The sequence below is a fragment of the Saccopteryx bilineata genome, chromosome 5 (assembly GCF_036850765.1).
Source record: "Saccopteryx bilineata isolate mSacBil1 chromosome 5, mSacBil1_pri_phased_curated, whole genome shotgun sequence".
Taxonomy (NCBI): Eukaryota; Metazoa; Chordata; class Mammalia; order Chiroptera; family Emballonuridae; genus Saccopteryx; species Saccopteryx bilineata.
Window position 1 is genome coordinate 14,254,384 of NC_089494.1, and position 21,727 is coordinate 14,276,110.

At 43.7% G+C, this 21,727-nt stretch overlaps 1 pseudogene; it reads right to left on the reverse strand.

Annotated features, from left to right (window-relative positions):
- Positions 1–19,924: 19,924 nt before the first annotated feature.
- LOC136306427 (calmodulin-1-like) lies at positions 19,925–20,668 on the reverse strand (annotated as a pseudogene).
- Positions 20,669–21,727: the final 1,059 nt, after the last annotated feature.

Sequence of the window (21,727 nt, forward strand, 5' to 3'; positions counted from 1 at the left end):
TACTTGGTAAGTAATTATTATTATATGCTTTAACTTGCTGTAACTCTGTTTTATAAATTTTATAAAGTAAAATTACTTCCCTACTTTATAAATCACCATGACTGTGGAACTGGTGGGCAGTTAGAAAATTTTACTACTAACAGAGATACAAAAGTGGGCGGTAGGTATAAAAAGGTTGACTACCCCTCCTCTAAGGTAAGAACTGGGTTGTCCATTCACCTACAAGTAAAACTGAAATGTGGTTTTGAAGAAAGAAAGTAGAGGATGGATATTAAGTAAGCAGTTGTGAGTGATGGCCAGATCTCTTCAACCAGCGGCATTCATCCTTGCTTGAACATCTTTAGGGCAAGAAGGATAGCTTGTTACAGGCAACTCTAGAAAGTTGTTTTATGTTAAAGGAGAATTTATTTTCCTGTGACTTGTCCCTATAACCTCTAGCTCTGTCTTGTGGGACTATGTAGGTGAATTAGAATATTCCTTCTTGGTGACAGCCTTATAGATATTTGAAGACAGCTGTCATATCTCCTCTAATTCTCCCCTTCTCCATATGGTCCAGCTGGGTCCTCGTGTGACACGACTTCATATGTTCCTACCTTTCTGTTTGCTCTTTTCTGGGTCTAATTCAGTTTATGGCAATTTCTGTTAGACTTTGTTCCCTCAGGCTGGTCAAGGAGGGGCCTCAGCAAAGCCAGAGAAGTCAGATGATTTTGTGTGTTGCTCTGGGTTATCACGAAGGCTGATCAAGTTTGCACCATCTTCCACGCACTTCCTGCGGATGACTCAGCCGAAAGAGACCGCGCATGTCCTTCATCCCTTCGTTTTTCTCTGTGTCTGTGTTTGGTCTTGGGATCCTAGAGCAACGTTCATATTTATTAGTAGTATATTTTATGGTGTTTGATCTGACTTGTATTTCTAATTTATTGAGTTCTTTTCAGATTTCAATTCTATTATTGAGAGCACAGGTTGTTCCTCCCAGGATCACATTAATTGCTAATGGGATAGATTCATGCTGTTCCTACCTTGTTTATGAATCTCCTCTATGTATTTTCCAGAAATAAAGTCAGGATAAACTTTCAGTCGGCTACAAGGGACTTCCTCCTACAGTGAAGCTGGCCGCCATTCAGATAAGGTCCTTCGCCACTCTAGGAATTCATCTCATGATCCCACTGCTCACAGGACACCTTTGTCCTAAGGATGTTTGTTGTGAGATCCTATTTCAACGATTTTGCAAAAATTCTAATTTACATATCGGTCTTTTGGTCAAGTGGCTTAGACACCTGGTGAAATTTATGTGGGAGGGCTTTTCCCAGTGAGTACACACTCATTGAATCCGTGCTAGAGAGCACCGATTCCCCTTCTGAAGGCTTCCAAGTAACCTTTACATACAGTAGCCTAGAACTTTGGGTGATCATGTTGTCCTCCTTACACTGGACGCTGGACAATCAGGGCAAAATTTGGAGCTGAATCACAACTGCTTTCAGACTGCACACTAAGCCAAGTTAGCACAAAGGTGAGAACTGTGTAATTAAAGTTATCTTGGAAAATCACTTAAATGACTCACAAAGTCTATAGTAGGCATGGTGTGCCATACACAGTCTAGTACTGTAATTCTTTTCCTTGTCAAAACTTGACAACCACTGAGCTAGCCTAAAGAAATCTACAAAAGGAAGCCCACCAGGGAACATTTAAAACATTTTATCAAATTCATCTTTAGCAGTGAATGAAGGAAGGGTGGAAAAATCAGAAGTATCCCTGTTGTCAGCAAGGTTGAATCTGTGTTGTTTTAATATGAACCCTTTATAATTTTAATACGTAGTCATAGCTTTTTTGTTGGTATAAGGATTGAAAGGTATTATCTGTGAAAGTGCCTATTACGGGTTCTGACACCCAGTAGGTTTGAATCTAAATCTTTCTAGATTAAACATACACACACTATTCTTTGAAAGGTTGGAGAAAAGATATTGGCCACTGCCACCTTATTTTTCCAAAACAGTTTTTCTCTTTCATGATGTTGGGCAGGGATACTATGATGATCCCTTACTGTAAACTGATCCTTGTAATTAGTTTCTGTAACAATGAAATTATAGAGTTGAAAGGGGTACCTTGTTTTAAGACACCAGTAAGTTAGCATGACTGACCTTATCATTTATCAGTTATGTGACCTTAGGCTAATTAACTTTTTAAAACTTATTTTTCTATCTTCAGAAAAGGTATTGATACCTGTATCGATGATTTAAGTCATCTGTGTACAGCACCCAGCTCAGATTAGATCCAGGTGTCTATGCTATGCATCAAAGTAGTATTTCAGGGAAGGTCAGTTTATATTTTTTTTAAAAAAGGTATAAAGGGAAATTATTTCTATAAGAATTAATGTAAAAAGACCATCAAGGTAACCAGAAACCCAGCGGCCAGTCCTTTTCAGCCATTAACATTATCCCCAACCATATTAAGTGACAGCTTAAAATGAATTGCATATATATAATTTAAAAAAATAAAATATTTAAAAAAATTTTTAGATTTTATTTATTCACTTTTAGAGAGAGAGGAAAGAGATAGAGAAGGGGGGAGGAGCAGAAAGCATCAACTCCCATATGTGCCTTGACCAGGCAAGCCTGGGGTTTCTAATTGGCGACCTTAGCATTCCAGGTCAATGCTTTATCCACTGCGCCACCACAGGTCAGGCTAATGAAATATTTGTGTAGTCACTCTTTCCTTTAACATGTTGACTTTGGGCCCTGACCAGTATCTCAGTAGATAGAGCATATGTCCAGTATATGGAGGACCCGGCTTCAATTCCTGGTTAGGACACACAAGAAAAACAACCATTTGCTTCTCCCTTTACCTCTCCCCCTTCTCCACCTCTTTCCCTCCCACAGTCAGTGGCTTGACTGGTTCAAGCAGGGCCCTGGGCACTGAGGATAGCTCTGTTGGAGTACATCAGCCTCAAGTGTTAAAAATAGTTTGGTACTCAAGTATCTGCCCCAGACTGGGGTTGCTGGCTAGATCCCAGTTGAGGCACATGCAGTAGGCACCTCACTATCTCCCCTTCTCTCATCTAAAAAAAAAAAATGTTGACTTTGGGTGTACTAGTTTCTAGGGCTTCTGTAACAAAGTGCCAAAAATATGGGTGGCTAGAAACAACAGAAATTGTCGTCTCATAGTTCTAGTGGTCAGAAGTCTGAAATCAAGGTAAGGTCAGGGCCGTGTTCTTCCCAACACCTCAATGGAAGCATCTTTCTTGGCCTCTAGATCTGGACCAGCTATCTTTGGCATTCCTTGACTTGTAGATGTGTCACTTCAATCACATGGCTGTCTTCTCTGTGTGTGTCTTCACATCTCTTCACTCTCTGTAGGTCTGTCCCTGTCTCCAAATTTCTTCTCTTATAAGAAGATCAGTCATATTGGATAAGGGCCCATCCTAATGACTGCTGTAAAAATACTATTTTAAACTAAAGTCACATTCTGAGGTGCTAGGGGTTAGGATTTCAACATATCTTTCTTGGATGGGGGTCACAATTCAACCCATGACCCTGGACTTGAGCAAGGAATTATGGGGCCATGCTAGCTTTTTGAGCAAAGGTTATGGCTACAGAAGCTAACTGGGGGAAGTGGGCATTGGGCAGAGGGGGGTGGGTAGAAAAGAAGAACTTTCCATAGCCACGACTGTTAGCACAACCTTTATAGAAATACATGGAGACGCACAGGGGGAGTGAGGCTTGGCAGATGGCTCATGACCTCAAAGTCTTGTCATTTTTAAAAACCCTTTCATACTGAAGAAGGCTTCACTGCTTTTCATTATGAACCTCAGAATCAATAACCAGAAAGAAAACTTGATTCTCGCCTAGCCCGAGTCACAGCATAACTTAGCACTGACTTATGTGTGTTCTATGCAAATTAGCCAGGAAGTAGAGTTCTCCCTATTGGTGGCTGTGAGCTCTTCATAGACTAATTTTACTAGATTTACTAGGACAAAGAAGAACACAACCTAGAAAGAATACCCACGGTGACTCTGGAGGAAGATTTCAAGAAAGGTTATTATAGGATTTGGGGTGGGAGCTCAAGTGATATAAGGCTGATTTTTCAATACAGGAAACCAATTGACATTGGCCAGAGATGATAACATAATGGTTTAGGACTGGTGGGCACAGTGAAGTAAGCGTTTTTATGAGTACGCTATTGTCTGACAGAAGAGCTTTCTGCACACAGGAGCAATCCATTTTCTGATAGTTTTCCCAGATGAGCAAACTATTATCATGGATCAATTAGTGTACAGGAGTCACCTGAAGCAAACACCGAAACTATTTATTGCGAGGCAGTAATTTCCAGAATATATTTACACAGATATCATCAGTTCTCATAATTCTTTCACATTCTTGGACACGGCCCACAATTGTTTTATTTGTGGAATCTAAATTCAGTTATCTTTAAGGAATAAAATGATTAGTTTCCTTTAGAGAACTATTGAATATTTTTGGTAGATGAAAGGATACGCCTCTTTTTGCAACAGAAAGACCACAGACATACCTACAGGTCTTTTACGAGAGGTGTCCTATAAATCTGCAGTCAGTACATGATGCAAAGGACATCGTGGTCACAGCTGGAAAGCCAGAGAATCTTTTGTTGTTTTATGACCCGCATTATACCTATAACCTCAATTTTCCATTATGAATGCCATTAATTATAAGAGAGAATAAATGTGAGCAGCCTTGGATGAATTAATAATTGAAGGAGGAAATATATTTCCATAACTACAAAGAGAGCTCAAAGCACATGACCTTCAAAGAAGCCTTTCTTACAAAGCTCAGCATATTGGCTAAAAAGCCAATATTTTATTTCTCATCTGCTTTCAAGGTTTGAGAAGTTAACTGAGTTAGGAAATGGAAATACGAAAACACTGAAAGAAATCTCCATGATCAGTACCAGACATCAAAATCAAAGTATGCGGGAAGCAGGGCTGATAGACACGTTTGAAGCTGACAACTTAGGGAATTTTTCTCAAAATAAACGGACTATGCTGAAATAGCAACTTTCCGGCTGATAGCAGATCGGCATTTCTTCCAATCAGACTCATACTTTCTGCAATAGCAATCACTGGTTTTATGACATAAGCATCATCTCTGTTTCTCAGTTTGAGACAACTTACATTTCACTAGAAAACTGCTAGCACGGGAGTGTATTTTGGTAGACTATTTCGTCGCCACTTGATTCAATACCAAGAATAAAGACCAAAGAAAATTAGAGTCTCTCTTGAGAGACTCTTAACAATATTACTGTCCTGGCCAGGTTGCTCAGTTGGTTAAGAGTGTCATCCTGATACGCCAAGGTTGTGGATTCGATCCCCAAACAGGGCACATACAAGAATCAATCCAGGAATGCATAAATAAGTGGGATAACAAATCAAGGTATCTCTCTCTCCCCCCATCCTCTCTCTTTAAAAATCAATAAATTTAAAGCACATATATTAAAAAGAGAAATACCAGAAGTAACACCACTCAAAGGAGGTATTAACCCTCAAGAGAACACAGAATCTTGTTAGCTGTCCTGTAGCCCAACCCCCTTACTTTCTCCCACCCTTGTGTAACTTTCCTTACCCTCCCACCCTTATTTCAGATTCACAGAAGAAGCTGCACAACTGCTACTCCCAGACCGTTCCAGTGCCTGTTGCCTAGCATCCCCAGCATATGTTGTCAGTTTGGCTCAAATAAACTTTTATAAAATTTCTCTACAGGTCAGGACATCTCTTATGTCAACACTCAGTAAGTGTTTCAGGTACTGACTGCATCCTGCCTGCTGTGTTAGCTGAAACAGATTTCAATTTTTTGAACCAGTAGAGTCTCTTCCATTACTCATGCTGAATAAATGGCGTAGCCAAGACACAGTGTTCAAAGTCTCTGAGTTGGCTTCCTGGTCAGTGGTGGCACAGTGGACAGAGCATTGACCTTGGATGCTGAAGACCTGGGTGCTGTCCCTAGGAGATAAGGGACTGTGACCCTAACAGAGGAGGGCAAGGATGACAGGACAAGTCACCAGGTCTGAATCTGCTTCTCTCCTGGCCTCCGGGCCTCCTGGCCTCCTGGCCTGTGGTGAAGACCTCTATTTAGGGAAGAGAGAGCCAGAAACTTGAAATAACTTTAAGGAGAGACCTTCGGAGGTTCTGAGCATGGACTGGGCTGCTTCGCCTCCCAGGTGGCAGAGAGTGACACAGTGCTGGGAAGGGAACCACTCTTCCCACGCCAGCACAGCCCTGGGCCAGGAGGAGATCTGGCAGTGGTCCGGGCCAGAGCAGGGGACAGGCTCCTTCCCACACCTTCCTGGGCAGCGGGCACTGAGACACTAGCAAACAGGGACAGAGCAGTGCTCTACAGGGACTGCCACTGAGTGTGGCTTCCTGGCATGTACTGAGGTGCCACTGTGGGACTCACAGCAATAAGTGGATTATAAACAGGATTCAAGTGTTTCCATGAGCTCACGTGGGATGTCTCATCCATTCTGTTTTGGCATCAGTGAAAATGCCAAAATACAAGGTGGGGAAAGCTTGCGTCAGCCCAGGGGCCAGGAATCTTTGGAAACCCACCTCTCCAAATCTGGCACATCTGGTCTACCAGAGTTTCTGATTGATTGATTGATTAATTAATTAATTTTTAGAGAAAGAGAAAAGCTAAGACCAAGTAGCCTGATGATGAGTCTACTCTTAGGGACAGAATGAGTGAGGGGTGGTGGTTAGGGAGAGAAAGGGGAGTTTAAGCCCAGATATTTCTCATCTATAACATCCTCTTTATGGAAACAACCATCCCCCAGTGAGCAGGTGGGTCAGTGGTGCACCATGAGAAGAAATCTAAGGGCCACTGACCCCTTTGGCCAGGATGGGGAGAAAGAGCTCTTTCTTTGGGACTTGCCTGCAAGGAAGTCTTGTATTTGCTTGTTTGTTTCTCTGTCCTGCTAGCTGCTCAGAGGGGAAAGTTCGGGGTGCTGGGAGAAAGGCTAACTCAGCTGACAGGATAAATGGATGCAGGGAGAGTGGCGAGAAACACACCCCGTGCTTTGAGATTTAGCAGTTTGGGACATGAGAGGCATAGGGCAAGGCCGCCGAGGTGTGCCGCGGGAGGGTGGGCTCTGGATAGGGTTTCTTTCCATGTTCTTCACAGGATGAGGGTAGCTAATAGCATTTATCCTTCATTATTTTGGGCTCCTGAACTGCGCTTCTTTAATGTGGGTGGTTATTTTTTCACATAAATCTGCACATGGCCTAAACCACAGAAACCTTAGGCTAAATTAGGTACACTGCATGACCAAATAAACATAGAAAGAAAAGCTCACTCACTAATAATTTTTTTTTAACTCAAATAAAAATGAGATGATTTGTTGACTAATCAAATGGACCCAGCAGGAAGAATCTAAGGAAATGCATCATCACATTCATTTCTTGTGGCATAAATTTCTGGGCACCGTTTGGATGGACCATCTTTCTAAAAGTCATAAAGGTTTGCATACCATTTTATTACCTAAGCAGTTTCCCATATAAGAATTTATTATAAGGAACATATTAGTAACAAAGGCGAACACTCACTTATTATCTGTTTCATAAAGTGTTTATTAAAAAATTTTTTTAACCTTAAAACAGCTTAATTTCCACCAAACAGGGAATTGGTTAAATAAATTATGGTACATCAATATAAGAGAATAACAGACATTTAAATGGTGTTAAAACTATAGTGTCAGCAGACTATTGGTGACCTGGGACCCAGTGTGGGGAGAAGGGATGGATGTTGAGGACTAGATCAGAGAACTCTTTAATATGAGAAACTGGCTTTCTCCTGTATGTGCTGATAGCTACAAGATGGTATATGTTAGCCCCAATCATCAGACTTTGTACTTAAAATGGGCTAATTTTATTGTATGTCAGCAATACCTTAAAAATAAAACAGAAAAAAAATGCTGTTATAGAATAGCTAATGGAATAAAATATTTTAGTTACCTATTAAGTCCGAAAAATTAAGTTTTAAAACAATTTATACAGTATGATTTTGTCTGTCTCTCCCTCTCTCTCTAAAATAAGAAATTTGAAAAAGAAGAAAAGATTACTTTAATCTTTTGTTTGCTTTCTGTCTCTGAGTCCCTCTAGAACCCCAAGTCCGGATATGAAACAGGGGTCAACCACACTTCAGGTGAGCAGACGTCTGGCTCCTTCAGGGGACTCAAAAGAACTCTGGAGAGATTCAGACTCCACTCAGAAAACCCCAAAATTTTACAAATATATTATAATGAATATGATATGGGACTATCAGACCTTCTACTATTTATGAAGACCATATGATGTACAGATAAGGGTGCTAAATGCTTTTTTATTTAATATCTCATTTAATCCTAAAACAACCGTGGGAATGGGCTTTATTATTATGTCTTTTTCCCCCATTTTATTGACTGTATTGGGTGACACTGTTAAAAAAGGTATACAGCTTTCAGGTGCCCAATTCCACCACACATCATCTGAACGCTGTATTATGTGCATTGCCTTATTTTAATGGAAAACTAAGACTCAGATAAGCAACATAACTTACTCAAGGTCGTGTGGAAGGGGTCTGCCTCCCAAGCTATGTTCCCAAAATGTCCTAGAACTGACCTTGGCCCCAGGACAGCCCTCACCAAGCATGGAGTCGAAAAGCCTGTGGGTCAGCCAGCTTCAGACCGCGTTCAAATCCCATCTCCAAGATGCCCCCTGGAATTTGGGGGGAAGGGAGAAACAAACAGAAATGTCCCGTTTTTTTGTTGTTGTTAAAATATAATTTAAACTGCTCATTTTAAAAAAAAAATCCGAGTTCCTTATGAGCCAACAAATCATCAGCACACAACTGAAAACAGTTTGAACGCAATGACCGCAGAGTTTGTGTGATCATATGACGTAATGGAAGCCAGCCGGAAGGGTTCCAGGCTCACATTGGCTACCTTAATTGTCCTCAGTGATAATGGGTTTATATAAGGACATCGCCTTGCTCAGAACTCAACCTTTGTCTTTTCTACTGAAGATCTGAATTACCGATTTTACTCCCTGGGTGTTTGACTATTTTCTTTTTAAACATATAAGGTTCATATTTTATTGAAAGTGTTAAAAACCTAAATGGAGAGTTTGCTGATTCTTGCCCTTACTCTCCAGATAACAAATAAGATCACGCATATCACTGTAGCTCTTTGACCAAAGTAACTAACTGCTCACAAAATTTAGGGGGTCAGGGAACATGCAGACACTCCAGTACTTTCAGCCTTTTGTCCAGTGCATTTCCACCAATGAAATGAAAGTTGGTTTTGCATCTCATTTGCATAATTGAACAACTTTCTTTGACTTGTCATTTGCTTTTCTGATGTTCTCGTTTAATAAAAAAAATTAAATGCTTCTTTTTTTATCGCTTCATATTCATTTTGAAATACCCCCTCATTTTTGTGAGCAGTGTATTTATGAAAGCACGTAGGGGCTCCCCCCCACCCCTCCCCCCCTGTAGTGCTCCTGCTGTAAAGACTGGAGCACCTTTAACACTGAATCATAGACTCTTTTCATATGTGAACCAACCGACCTGACTCTTTTTGCCCAAATACCCTCTTTATCCAGTGCTCACCCACCAAGCCAGTATTTTCCCTTCCCTACATCATCCCGGGGTCAGTTGCCAGGTAACTAGAGACCACACCTAGGGCCCAAACAGAGCCTGTGGGAATGGTTCAAACTAGCTAGTCCTCAACTACTTACACTGCCAGCCTGTGAGAACCCCAACAGAGGCCTGGCCTGGGCTCTCTCCTCTCTCTTTTCTTCTGCCTCCTGCTCTGGCCCTTCCTCTCTGGCCCTGTGTGGTGTGTGGTCCCTTCCCACCTAAGCACTGTCCACTATTACATCCTGGTAAGGCCAAGTCCGCTTGTTAAAACATTAGCAGTTCAAATGTCCTCTCTGGGGCCTGGGAGGGCCGGGGCTGTACGCTCTCCTGGCTGTTAAAGGTCAGGGCAGCCGCTTTCCTGCTATCTTAACTCCCTCAACCCCTTTCTCATGCAGCCTAATTGTACAAAAGAAGAATAAAAGAAAAATTAATTGTGGTTATCCACCGTCATTTCTTATTTCAAATAAAGTAGAATTGTTTATCTATTGGGAGCAAAGAACAGTAAATATTGGGAAGCATAAAAATGAATAAAGCCGCATTTAAAAAAGAAAACAAAAACATCATCTCCAACTGCTGAACTGGTACCCGCAGGATGGCTCCAGCATGGATACTGCCTGCTGTCTCATTCCGTGATGGAGGCATACTCACCTGTGCCATAAACTTTTAGGGCAGGGGTCCCCAAACTACGGCCCCACGGGCCACATGCGACCCCCTGAGGCCATTTATCCGGCCCCCGCCGCACTTCCAGAAGGGGCACCTCTTTCATTGGTGGTCAGTGAGAGGAGCATAGTTGCCATTGAAATATTGGTCAGTTTGTTGATTTAAATTTACTTGTTCTTTATTTTAAATATTGTATTTGTTCCCGTTTTGTTTTTTTACTTTAAAATAAGATATGTGCAGTGTGCATAGGGATTTGTTCATAGTTTTTTTTTATAGTCTGGCCCTCCAACGGTCTGAGGGACAGTGAACTGGCCCCCTGTGTAAAAAGTTTGGGGACCCCTGGTTTAGGGTGTCCCTCCTCCATCCGGGCACTGTGCTGTGCATCTATGCATCAGCAGTGAAAAGACAGATGAACAAAAACACAATCAAAACGTCCTGACTTTCTGCCCTCCAGGATCTCACAGACTTGGGGGGAAATGATGTCCCAAGTCCTGATGAGAGGCACCACACATGGAGAGAAGATATTCATCTACCTGAATGGGGCAGGAGGCGTTTTGCAAAAGAGGAGCCCACTCTGTAAGTGGGGTGGATAGGGCCGGACACAGACACTGAAATGAGTGTGCAGCAGGGGGAGGAACTGGAGGCTGGAGGTGGGGCCATGCGGCTGGAAGGAGGGGCCGTAGGGGATAGAAGGGGGAGGAAGCACAGGAGGGCAGTGAGGGATGAGGATAGGCCAGGGTTAGGACAGGGAAGATGTGGCAGACAAAGGAGAGGGCAGAGCATGACAAAGCAGAGGGAACTATACAGGGAGGCGTGGAGGGTTTGGAGAGGGAGAAAGCAAACCTGCCAGGAGAACAAGGTGCAGAGAGGAGATGAAAAGGGTGAAGTCGAGGACAGTGGGCTCAGTGTACCTTACACTATCTTCACCATTAAAGTCTTGGCTTTCTGTGCAATAAAATGTGATATGTCTCCTTTTTCTGGCCACTATTCAGGGATGCATATGGCTATTGAGTTATGTCTGATCTTCAAATAAGTTCATTGTTCAGATGTATGGATTCTGTGGTTAGTTCTAATTGACCAAATGTTTATAAGCTGTCATTTGCTGTATTATTAATAATGATGTTACTATTTTAAACTGCAGAGTCTGCTGGTCCAGAGCTGGGTTTCTCCCCGCAGCACTGCTGACTTTGGGGGCCGGGTCATTCTTTGGGCAGGGGGACTGTCCTCTGCACAGTTAGGCTGTTGGGCAGCCTCTCCAGCCTCTGCCCACTACATGCCAGTAACATCCTCCCCCGAGCCCCCATCCCCAAGTGTGACCATCAAAAATGTCTCCAGGCATGGACAAATGTCACTTGGGGAGTAAAATCTGGCCCACACCCTGCAAGGTAGAACCACTGGTACAGACAGAATTCATTCGAGACAAGCTCTTCTCCAAATGTGTGTGCGCGTCCTGAGATTTTACATCTGTCACAAGTGTTTAAAGGGCTGCAGCTCCTGTTCTAGGAATAACACTTTTGATTAACCAGGCTCTAAACCCTTTCTATAGTAGTAAGTGCTAAAGCGAGTGCTGATTTCAGGGGAACAGGGTCATGCTTTTTGCAGCTTTCCATTAATGCATTTGAGAATTGACCGTGACCTCTGTATTTGCAGAATCATCACTTTATATCATTTTATAGAATCCATAAATATGGGGGACTTACAGTAGCCTGCCACCTGCCTGACTTTATATATGTAATGTTATTCGCCTGCAGAGCGTTTTCTTTAATTGCCCCATTGTTAATCTTTCCACTGCAAAATGGGGCCGTTAGAATTTGATCTTCGCTGGCAGCATAGATTTTCATTTGGTCATGGGATACTGTTTTATTCTAATCCATTATCTAATCACACCATTATCGAATCAAAGTCCATTTTGGGATCACGGGCAAAATGTAGTTCCTTTAAATAGCCTAGGAGTCTATCTTAAGAGCTGACGTATATTCAGATTGGCCACCCCGATGAGCCTCTCGTGATGGAACAGATGTGATTCAGAAGAACTGAACTGGAAAATCTATTCCTCAAAATTAAGTCATGTTTTCTCCCACTTCCATACCCCTGCAGTGATACCCTTAGAAGACAGGGTCAGGAGCCTGTCACTGTGAAGAGTCCACTCAACGTTCATTCATTCCACTAATACTGACCCCCTGCAATGGGATGAGGACCATTGCAGGAGCCCCGCGGACCAGCTGTGACGTGGTGGTGACACCGGAGGTGGTCAGGGCAGGCCTCGCTTGGGAAGTGTTGCGAGGATGCTGACCTCGAAACGAGGAGGTGACCCTGCGGAGATCTGGAGGAGGGACACTTCCAGGACTGCAATGTGAGGGAAGCTGCTAGTGGAATGGGATTAAAGGAAGAGAACATTTCAGAATCAAGAACCAGAAGAAAAAGGGGTGGGGGGCCTTGTCTTGCCTCAGCCACCTACTAGCTCTTGGAAGTTGAGCCAACTTCCCCGATCCTTTCCAGGTCTCTGAGTCTGCAAAGTTGGTTCTTTTCAGACTTGGCTGCATGTCAGCTTCCCCTAGGAAGTGCCCAAACACAGATGACTTCATTGGCCTGGGGGGGAAGCCCTGCGCATGGGGATTTATAACAATCCCCAGGTGATTCTAATGCACACAGCGGCTCCAGAGCCCTGGACTGGATTATCTGTGACGCGCTGTCCATCCCACCACCAACACCTGCCGTTGCCGGGCCGACTGGGTGTGAAGCGACCTCAGCCAGCCCACCCTCCCCGGGCCTCTGTGTCTCCGGCTGCCGAATGTGCGCCCTTGACCTGGATTTACTTAGACCCCCTCTGTATTATTATTATTCTGCGACATGGTTAGATGGTTTGCTTATTTAACCGCGGGGCTGAAATCCCATCCTGGGCCAGACGCCCTTTCCCCGGCTGGAGGAGGCAACCTGATACGCTAGTCCCTGCTGGATCCCTCTTGGCCTCTCAGCCTCTCCAAAGCAGATGTACTTTTCCATCCCTGTCAGCCGGAGCACAGACGGGGACAACCGCAGGCTTTACAGGCATTTCCTTTACGGGAGGAGGCAGACAATGAAACAGCCCCCAGCCGGCTGGCCAGGTGACCTCTCGACGCATTTAGAAAGGTCGAACCTGAACCGACCTTTGACGAAACAGAGTGAGAAGATGTCTATTTTGTTCCCTGGACTATTTCATTCCCCCATGCTCTTTTAAATTCCTTAAGATATAATCCAAAAAGACAGGTAGTGTTTTCAATGGTCAAAGCTCCCAAAGGGCTTAGCTTAGTTAATGATTGAGGCCGCTAAATTCCGGCTCAAGCAGATTAGGCAGGTTAAGTCGGCGGCATTCGGGTTTCCTGTAACGTCCAGAAGCCCTGAGCTGCCAGCCCTGCTTCTCGCAAGTATTCTCTCCGCTACCAGTAATAGCAACTTAACCCACGAAGAAAGCAGCAAAGGAAGAGACCTAACTATAGCCTGTGCCTCGAGCTGCCCTTTAGAAATAGAATGGCTAATTTAAAATTCTCTAGTAGCCACATTAAACAAGAAAGAGCTGGAATTCATTTTAATTAATGTTTCATTTTACCCCATCTAGCCATAACGTTATCTCAGCGCAGGCTTGATGTAAGAACTTTTTATCAATGAGATGTTTTGCATTCTCTTTTTCCTTTTTTTTTTAAATTTATTTTAAAACTTTATGTATTCATTTTAGAGAGGAGAGAGAGGAGAGAGAAGGGGGAGGAGCAGGAAGCACCAACTCCCACATGTGCCTTGACCAGGCAAGCCCAGGGTCTCAAACTGGCAACCTCAGCGTTCCAGGTCAAACGCTTTATCCACTGTGCCACCACAGGTCAGGCTACATTCTCTCTCTCTCTTTTTTTTTTTTTAACAAGTCTCTGAAACCCTGGGTGTACTTTACAGCACATGACAAGTTGAAGAGGATACATTCCAGTGGTCAGTAGGCCAGTGTGACCAGTGACAGAGGGGCCTCAAAGGGTCTGTCTACAATGCAGGGGGTCAGGGAAAAGGGATGACGTCCAATAAACAGCTCTTTAAACAAATATGAAGAAGCTTACCCAGGGAAACATGTTAGCAAACTAACTTTTTTAAAGAAATGAGTTTAGCCCTGGGCAGTTGGCTCAGTGGTGGAGCATCAGGTCAGTGTGTGGAAGTCCCGGGTTTGATTCTTGGCCGGGGCACACAGGAGAAGGGACCATTCACTTCTCCTGCTCCCCTTTCTTTCTCTCCCTTTCTTCCCCTCCTGAAGCCATGGCTCAGTTGATTCGAGCTTGTGGGCCCAGGATGCTGAGGATGGCTCCATGAAGCCTCCATCTCAGGGGCTAAAAAATAGCTTGGTTGTGAGCATGGCCCCAGATGGGCAGAGCATCAACCCCAGACAGGGGTTGCCAGGTGGCTCCCACTCAGGGTACATGTAAGATTCTTTCTCTCTATCTCTCTTCTTTTTACTTGGAAAAAAAGAAGAAGAAGAAAATGAAGTGAGCTTAAATTAAAAAAAAAAAAAGGCTTTGTGGTCAAGCAGAGCTAGGTTCTAATTCTGCCTGTTTTAAGTCATATAATTTTAGACAAGCTGTTCACGTGTTTACTTTCTGAGCCTCACTTTCCTGCAATGTAAAATGAGGAAAACTCCTTCCCATCACAGCCTTATGAAAACTGAAGGCGGAAGCTCGTGAATGTCCCATCAGCCCACTGACCTGAACTGGTCACTGAAGAGACGTGGACACCCACCCCTCTGACGGGTGCCACCCTTTGTGCCTGCATACAGCAGGTAGCCGGTAGGTGTTCTTTACATTCACGATAAAACGATGGCATTAACAAAAGCAGCAGCAGCCGCCCCGGTTCTTACTGGTAGCCGCTCAAAAGCCTTAAGCCATCCATGCTGAAATCAATCCACACGCTGTTCATTGACTTCTGTCTTTTTCTCTAACCTCTCCGACCTTCACACAGAAAGTACTAATTTGGAGCAAGGTGCCGCATCACCTCTGAACACGGCTCCAAGATTCGGTTAAAACTTTAATTGTTCTTTTTTTTTTTTTTTAATTTATTCATTTTAGAGAGGACAGAGAGAGAGAGAGAGAGAGAGAGAGAGAGAGGAGAGACAGAGAGAGAGAAGGGGGGAGGGGCTGGAAGCATCAACTCCCATATGTGCCTTGACCAGGCAAGCCCAGGGTTTTGAACGGGCGACTTCAGCATTTCCAGGTCGACGCTTTATCCACTGCACCACCACAGGTCAGGCTAATTGTTCTTGAGTTAAATTTTATTTTAGTTTTCCTTCCAGATGACTTTTCTTTACTAAAGCAGGAGACAGGGATTTTCTTCCCTCCCCGATGCCCACTGCTGGATGAGAACTGGCCTTCTCTGCTCTCTGCTTTGGGAAAGTCCCCCTGAGAACGCCCAGCTCAGTGCGAAGTGCTGTGAGTGTTTCTGCTGACCTCCGAGAGCAGAGGGTGAGGTGACAATGGGAAGCCATTAAAGAAAGAGCAAGGACAGAGCCAGAGCCGGCACTGTGAAGACTAGCACCGGATCGCGACCTTTAAAATCTCTAAGGTGTTATACATTTTTTTTTTAAAGTTTCAAAAAGACATAAAATATGTCATTTAAAAAACAGTTTGGCATTGACAGTGGAGGAAGCCAGGCGCTTAAGGGGGCAGGGGATATATGGGAATTCCCTGTACTTTCCACTGAATTTTGTCGTGAACCTAAAACTGCTCCAAAACATAGTCTTCTTAAAAGGAAAAGATTAAAAGTGTAGCACAGGTCAAAAATCACAAATTATAACCATAGAATAATACCATGGCTACTAGGTTAGTGTGCACAACGTTGTTCCTTCTTTTTTCTTATATTTAGCCATAATGAGACCTACAAAGAAAGGGGTTCCTAAAAAACTCCAACCAGTTAAACTAATAGACATAGAGGCAAAGCTCAAATTAAGAATTGCAACTAGGGCCTGACCAGGTGGTGGCACAGTGGATAGAGCGTCAGACTGGGATGCAGAGGACTCAGGTTCAAAACCCTGAGGTCGCCAGCTTGAGCATAGGGTCACTGGCTTGAGCATGGGATCATAGACATGACCCCATGGTTGCCGGCTTGAGTCCAAGGTCACTGGCTTGAGCAAGGGGTCACTCGCTCTGCTGTAACCCCCCCCCCATCAAGGCTCATATGAGAAAGCAATCAATGATTGACTAAGGTGCCGCAACAAAGAATTGATGCTTCTCATCTCTCTCCCTTACTGTCTGCCTGTTCCTATCTGTCCCTCTCTCTGTCACACACACACACACACACAAGAATTGCAACTAGCAAGTTAATAACGTTTGGATGTCAGCTTGTATAGCTGCTGTTTTGCCAGACTTAGAGCTTTCAGGGTCAAAACAAGCACCATTGTGCGTGTGTGTGTGTGTGTGTGTGTGTGTACAAACCAATCTGGGTATAATTTGCATATAAGGCTGGAAAGGTATCAGAGTTAAATTAGACCAGTGTCCTCCATTTAGGTCCCCGCAGTCCAGGCTCTAAGACAAGCTTAAGCAAGTCGAGTTTTGGGGAGGTGACGTCAGTAAGTACCAGAGAAGGAGCAGGGAAGAGAAGGGTACCAGGAAGGACCAGTAAATAAGTGGTATGGAAATGAGCGCTTTCTCAGGGGCATCTGGGGCTCAGGCTCCCGGGGGCCCTCTGAGGAGCCACATGGAAGTGTACAGAATGGGCCCATAGCCAGGGGAGGCTGGGTGTTTATCCACCAACTCTTTCCCCTCACGGACTGAGGGCTGCCCCTGAGGTTGCTACTGCCTGGGTCTTCCAAGCTTCCCAGATCACTTAAACCCAACAGGTCCCAGAAGCCTTTTGAACTAGAGAAAACCCCTGACAGAGAAACAGACGGCGCCCCCCTCCACCCTCCTAGAGGTGGGGGGTTGTTGTGCTGGGAACTGTCCTCGCAGCCGACTGCCAGTAAACTTGGAGAGAGGCAGGAGACTGGAAGGCAAAGAAAGTGAGGGCTGGGGTAAGAACGTTGTCCCTAGTAGCTCTGTTCTGACAGTGATGTTCTGTCATTTTTTTCTTGTGGTTTGGTTTCTTCCTCCTTCCCTCCCTTTTCCCCTGCCTTCCTTCCTTTCTTCTTTCCTAATTAAAAAAAAAAAACTACACACTTGTCAAACCCTCACTCTGGGAAGTGAGCCTAAGCATCCAAACTTGCTCACCACCACCTGGTGGTAACTCCTGGGATTACGTGCAAAGAGCTTTGGTAAATAACATCTTGGGTTATTACCAATTTTAATCCGATTTATTTCCTGGAAGAAAAAGGCCACTGAAACATAAGGTGAAAATAAAGCCTTCTGTTATGGGGCTTCTGTTATGGGATGATGTCTGTGTCATTCTAGGAATTTTTCTATCTTTTTTAATAGGCCCAGTTTTCTCATCTATGAAACGATACCACACAAGAAGTTTAAAAAATTGAATAATTGCTACTCTTGACACCTGTCTGGTTTTGTGAAGCAATGCCATCCCAATAAATTCAATTGCTCTAGAAAATGAGCAATTGCGGCATATATTTTTTAAATTCTATATTGATGAAGATTCATTTTGATGACAATGAAGAGACAGCACTTAAGTGAAATGAAACATTTTATCTAGAGCAAATGCCATAGCAGCATGTGTGATGCTGACCACTGGAAAAATTGGGAAGGTTTCTCTTTTATTCAGGACTTCTCAGAGCCTTTACGTTATGGCTGTGTGCTTGGGATTTCCAAGGAGAAGATTTAGTTTGCAGCTTTGCAATGAGATGGACCAACAGCTCCTTAAACCTGTGTTTTTTATACCACTCTTTGGGAATACCTGGACAGTAAAAGGCCTGAAATAAGTTTGAAGCAAATGTTTTGCTTTAGGTGAAGATAAAAGTAGACTCAAATTTCAAAGGTACTTGTACCTTTTCTTTTTTTGGAGGGGAGCGTAAATTTTTTTTTTTTTTTTACTGGACAACAAATATACAACTTGGAATGATTTTGAGGCACATTGTGTCATAAGCAGATTTTCTGTAGGTGGACAAAGTTTAAAAAGCAAGTGACAATAAAAGAAAGTGTTTCTGGTGCAAGACAAACGGTACAAAAAGAAGTAGTGTACAAGTACCTGGGTAGTACACCTGTTTGGCAATAGTGCACCTTTTCATATATACTGTTGACTGTCCATAGTCCACGCAGAGTTACAGCTCCACACTGCAACAACATGCTGACAGTTCCTAAAGAAAAGGTGTAACCCAGATGTTCCTTCATCTGACCAACTGCATCTAAGTTCAGATGTGTGGAAGGGCTTAGATATATCCAGAGTAAGGCACAGGCAATATGCTACTAGGTCAGTTTTCTAAAGTAAGATTTCAGGACAATGACAGTAAGATAAGAAAAGCAAACATGCAGGCCTGCCTGACCAGGCAGTGGTGCAGTGGATAGAGCATTAGACTGAGATGTGGAGGATTGAGGTTCGAAACCCCAAGGTTGCCGGCTTGAGTGCAGGCTCAACAGCTTGAGCGCTAGGTCGCTGACTTGAGCGTGGGATCATAGAAATGATCCCATGGTCTCTGGCTTGAGCCCAAGGTCACTGGTTTGATCAAGGGGTCACTTGCTCTGCTGTCACCCCCAGTCATGGCACATATGAGAAAGTAATCAATGAAAAACTAAGGAGCCGCAATGAAAAACTGATGAAGAATTGATGTTTCTCCTCTCTCCCTTCCAGTCTGCCTGTCCTTCTCTGACTCTCTCTGTCTCTGTCAAAAAAAAAAAAAAAAAAGCAAACATGGTGTTGGGCAGATAAAATATATTATGCTCACTTTGTTAAAGATGGCGCTGCCCACGTGGAGGCCGTCCCCCAGGTGATATTAATGTGTGTTGGGGGCGGGCTGTGGGCAGGCAGGATCCTTGTAGCCTGGGGCCTGGTTTTGGGATTAAGCCTTTCTCACCCTTTTTGATGTGAGGTGGTGCAATCCCATCATGCCTCAGAGAAGTGACTTTGTATTAGAGACTTCCCTATTTTGTATATTGGATTAAAGGTTTGGATTTCTACACTATAAAATGGGAGCAGAACGAGAGCTTGCTCTCTTGGTTCCTGAGATTAACATTAGAGGAGACAGCAGAGAGCAGAAGGAGCCCACGTGCAGGAAGCCAAGAGAAGCAGCCAAGATGGCGGACTGTTGAGTGAGAGGCCAGTTTGTGCAGGGAGAAGGAAGGAGATGGGGAACAGAGGTGAATAAGTCTGGTGAGCTGGAAACATTTGATTCTAGGAAACTCGGATAAGTCAGTAGCTTTGTGAACACTGAATGTGAGTGGGTTTTGGAGCCCAGTGTGTGTTTTTACTTGCCCGCCGGGTGCAATCTAGGATTAAAGATGATGGCCCACCAGTTTGTGGCTCCGTTGTTTCTTTACCGACTGTCTGAATCCAATGTGAACCTGCATGGGCCAGGCTGCTGTGATGGTGGCTTTGGATACTGGCTTTACACATGGAGGATTTAAGTCCTAATTACTATCCTTGCTTATTTTTTCTTGACAATAGGGGAAACCTTCTACAGATAAATTACAAAGAAGAAGCAAACAAACAATTTGTACAAGAAATTTAACCTGTTCCGTACAATGTCTTCACTTTGCTGTCATCATTTGTCCAAATTCTTCATAGTTTATTCAACCATCAGCGTCAATATCTGCTTCCCTGATCATTTCGTCAACCTCTTCATCTGTTAAATGTCTCTCCAAGATTCATCGGCACATGGCAAAGCTCTGCTGCACTAACGTAACCATTTCTGTCCTTATCAACGCCACGACACTTCTCTGTTTTCTTCTTCACTGTCCGTGTCTCTCACTTTTCTCGCCATCATTGTCGGAAATTCCAGGAAGTCGGCCTCCACTTCATTCATTGTGACCGGGAATCCTGCTTCTATGGGATTCCGCCCAAGAGACCTCGTTCCAGTTCCCAGTTCCTTTGTTGTTATGTACTGCTCACAAAAACGGGAGGATATTGCAAAATGAAGATGACTCGATAAAAAAAAGAGAAGCATTTGATTTTCTTTTATTAAACAAGAACATCAAAAAGCAAACGACAAGTCAAGGAAAGTTGTTTGATTATGCAAATGAGATGCAAAACCAACTTTAATTTCATTGGTGAAAATGCACGACATCAAAGGCTGAAAGTACTGCACATTCCCTGATCCCGCAATTGTTGTGAGCAGTAGTTTCATCACCGTCCTTGTCGGACACTGGAAGAGCTCCTTTGAGTTCTGCAATCTGCTCCTGGGTCAGGCAGTCAGCCTCGCTGCAGGCGCCGCGGGCATCTGGGACATGAGCACGCAACCCCTCTGTGCTTGCCCGACTTGGACTAATAATCATCACTTCTTTTATTTTTAAGAGAGTAATGATTGTTCAGGGAAATAAAAAATATTTGTTTGCTCACATTTTATTGTTGCTTTACAAGTTTTATTTTTTATAAATATTTTTCTATGGTTTTCAGAATGCACATAGCTAATCAGCTAATGTTGACAAATGGTTTTGGTACGGCTTCCTCACCTGAGTTAACCAGCCCTGACCATCTCACCAAATCTTAAAAATATCTTATTATTTCCACATAATCTAATCACCTCATTTTGGATTTGAAAAGGCAAAAATAATGAAGTTCTGTGCCTAAAAACAGTGGCATATACACGTGGCCATGTTCCACCTCTTTAATTTCAGAGGCTTTTGAGGGGAAAAGATCTGGGGAGTGGGGATTTTGGTGTCAAAGACTGGATGCCCATTTACATATGTGAAAACAGACATAGTAAATGTGTCCTTCTCCCCTTCACCCACTGACTCTTTTTAGCAAAATGTTGGGCAGATAAAATATATTATGCTCACTTTATCAAAGATGGCGCTGTCCACGTGGAGCCCATCGCCCAGGTGATTGCTTGGAATGGGCGTGTTTATGTTAATATGTGTTGGGGGAGGGCTTTCACGCCAAAAGGTTTTAAAAGGAAAAGAGATTACGTTGTTCCAGGAAAAGAGGGATTACATTCTAGGAGGAGAGAGTAGAGAAAGGAGAGCAGAGAAGGGCCATGTGGAGGAGAGGAGAGGCAGCCAAGATGGCAGAGTGCTAAAGGAGTAACCAGTTAGTGCAGAGTTTGTGCAGAGAGAAGGAGATGGGGAACAGAGGCGAATAAGGCTGGTGAGCTAGAAACCTTTGATTCTAGGAAACTCAGATAAGTCAGTAGCTTTGTGAGCACTGAATGAGTGGGTTTTGGAGCCCAGTGTGTGTTTTTACTTGCCCGCCGGGTGCAAGCTAGGATTAAAGGTAATGACCCACCAGTTCCTGGCCTCGTTGTTTCATTACCAACTGTCCGAATCAAATACAAGCCTGCATGGGCCAGGCAGCTGTGATGGTGGCTGTGGCTAATGGCTTTTCACAAAATAATG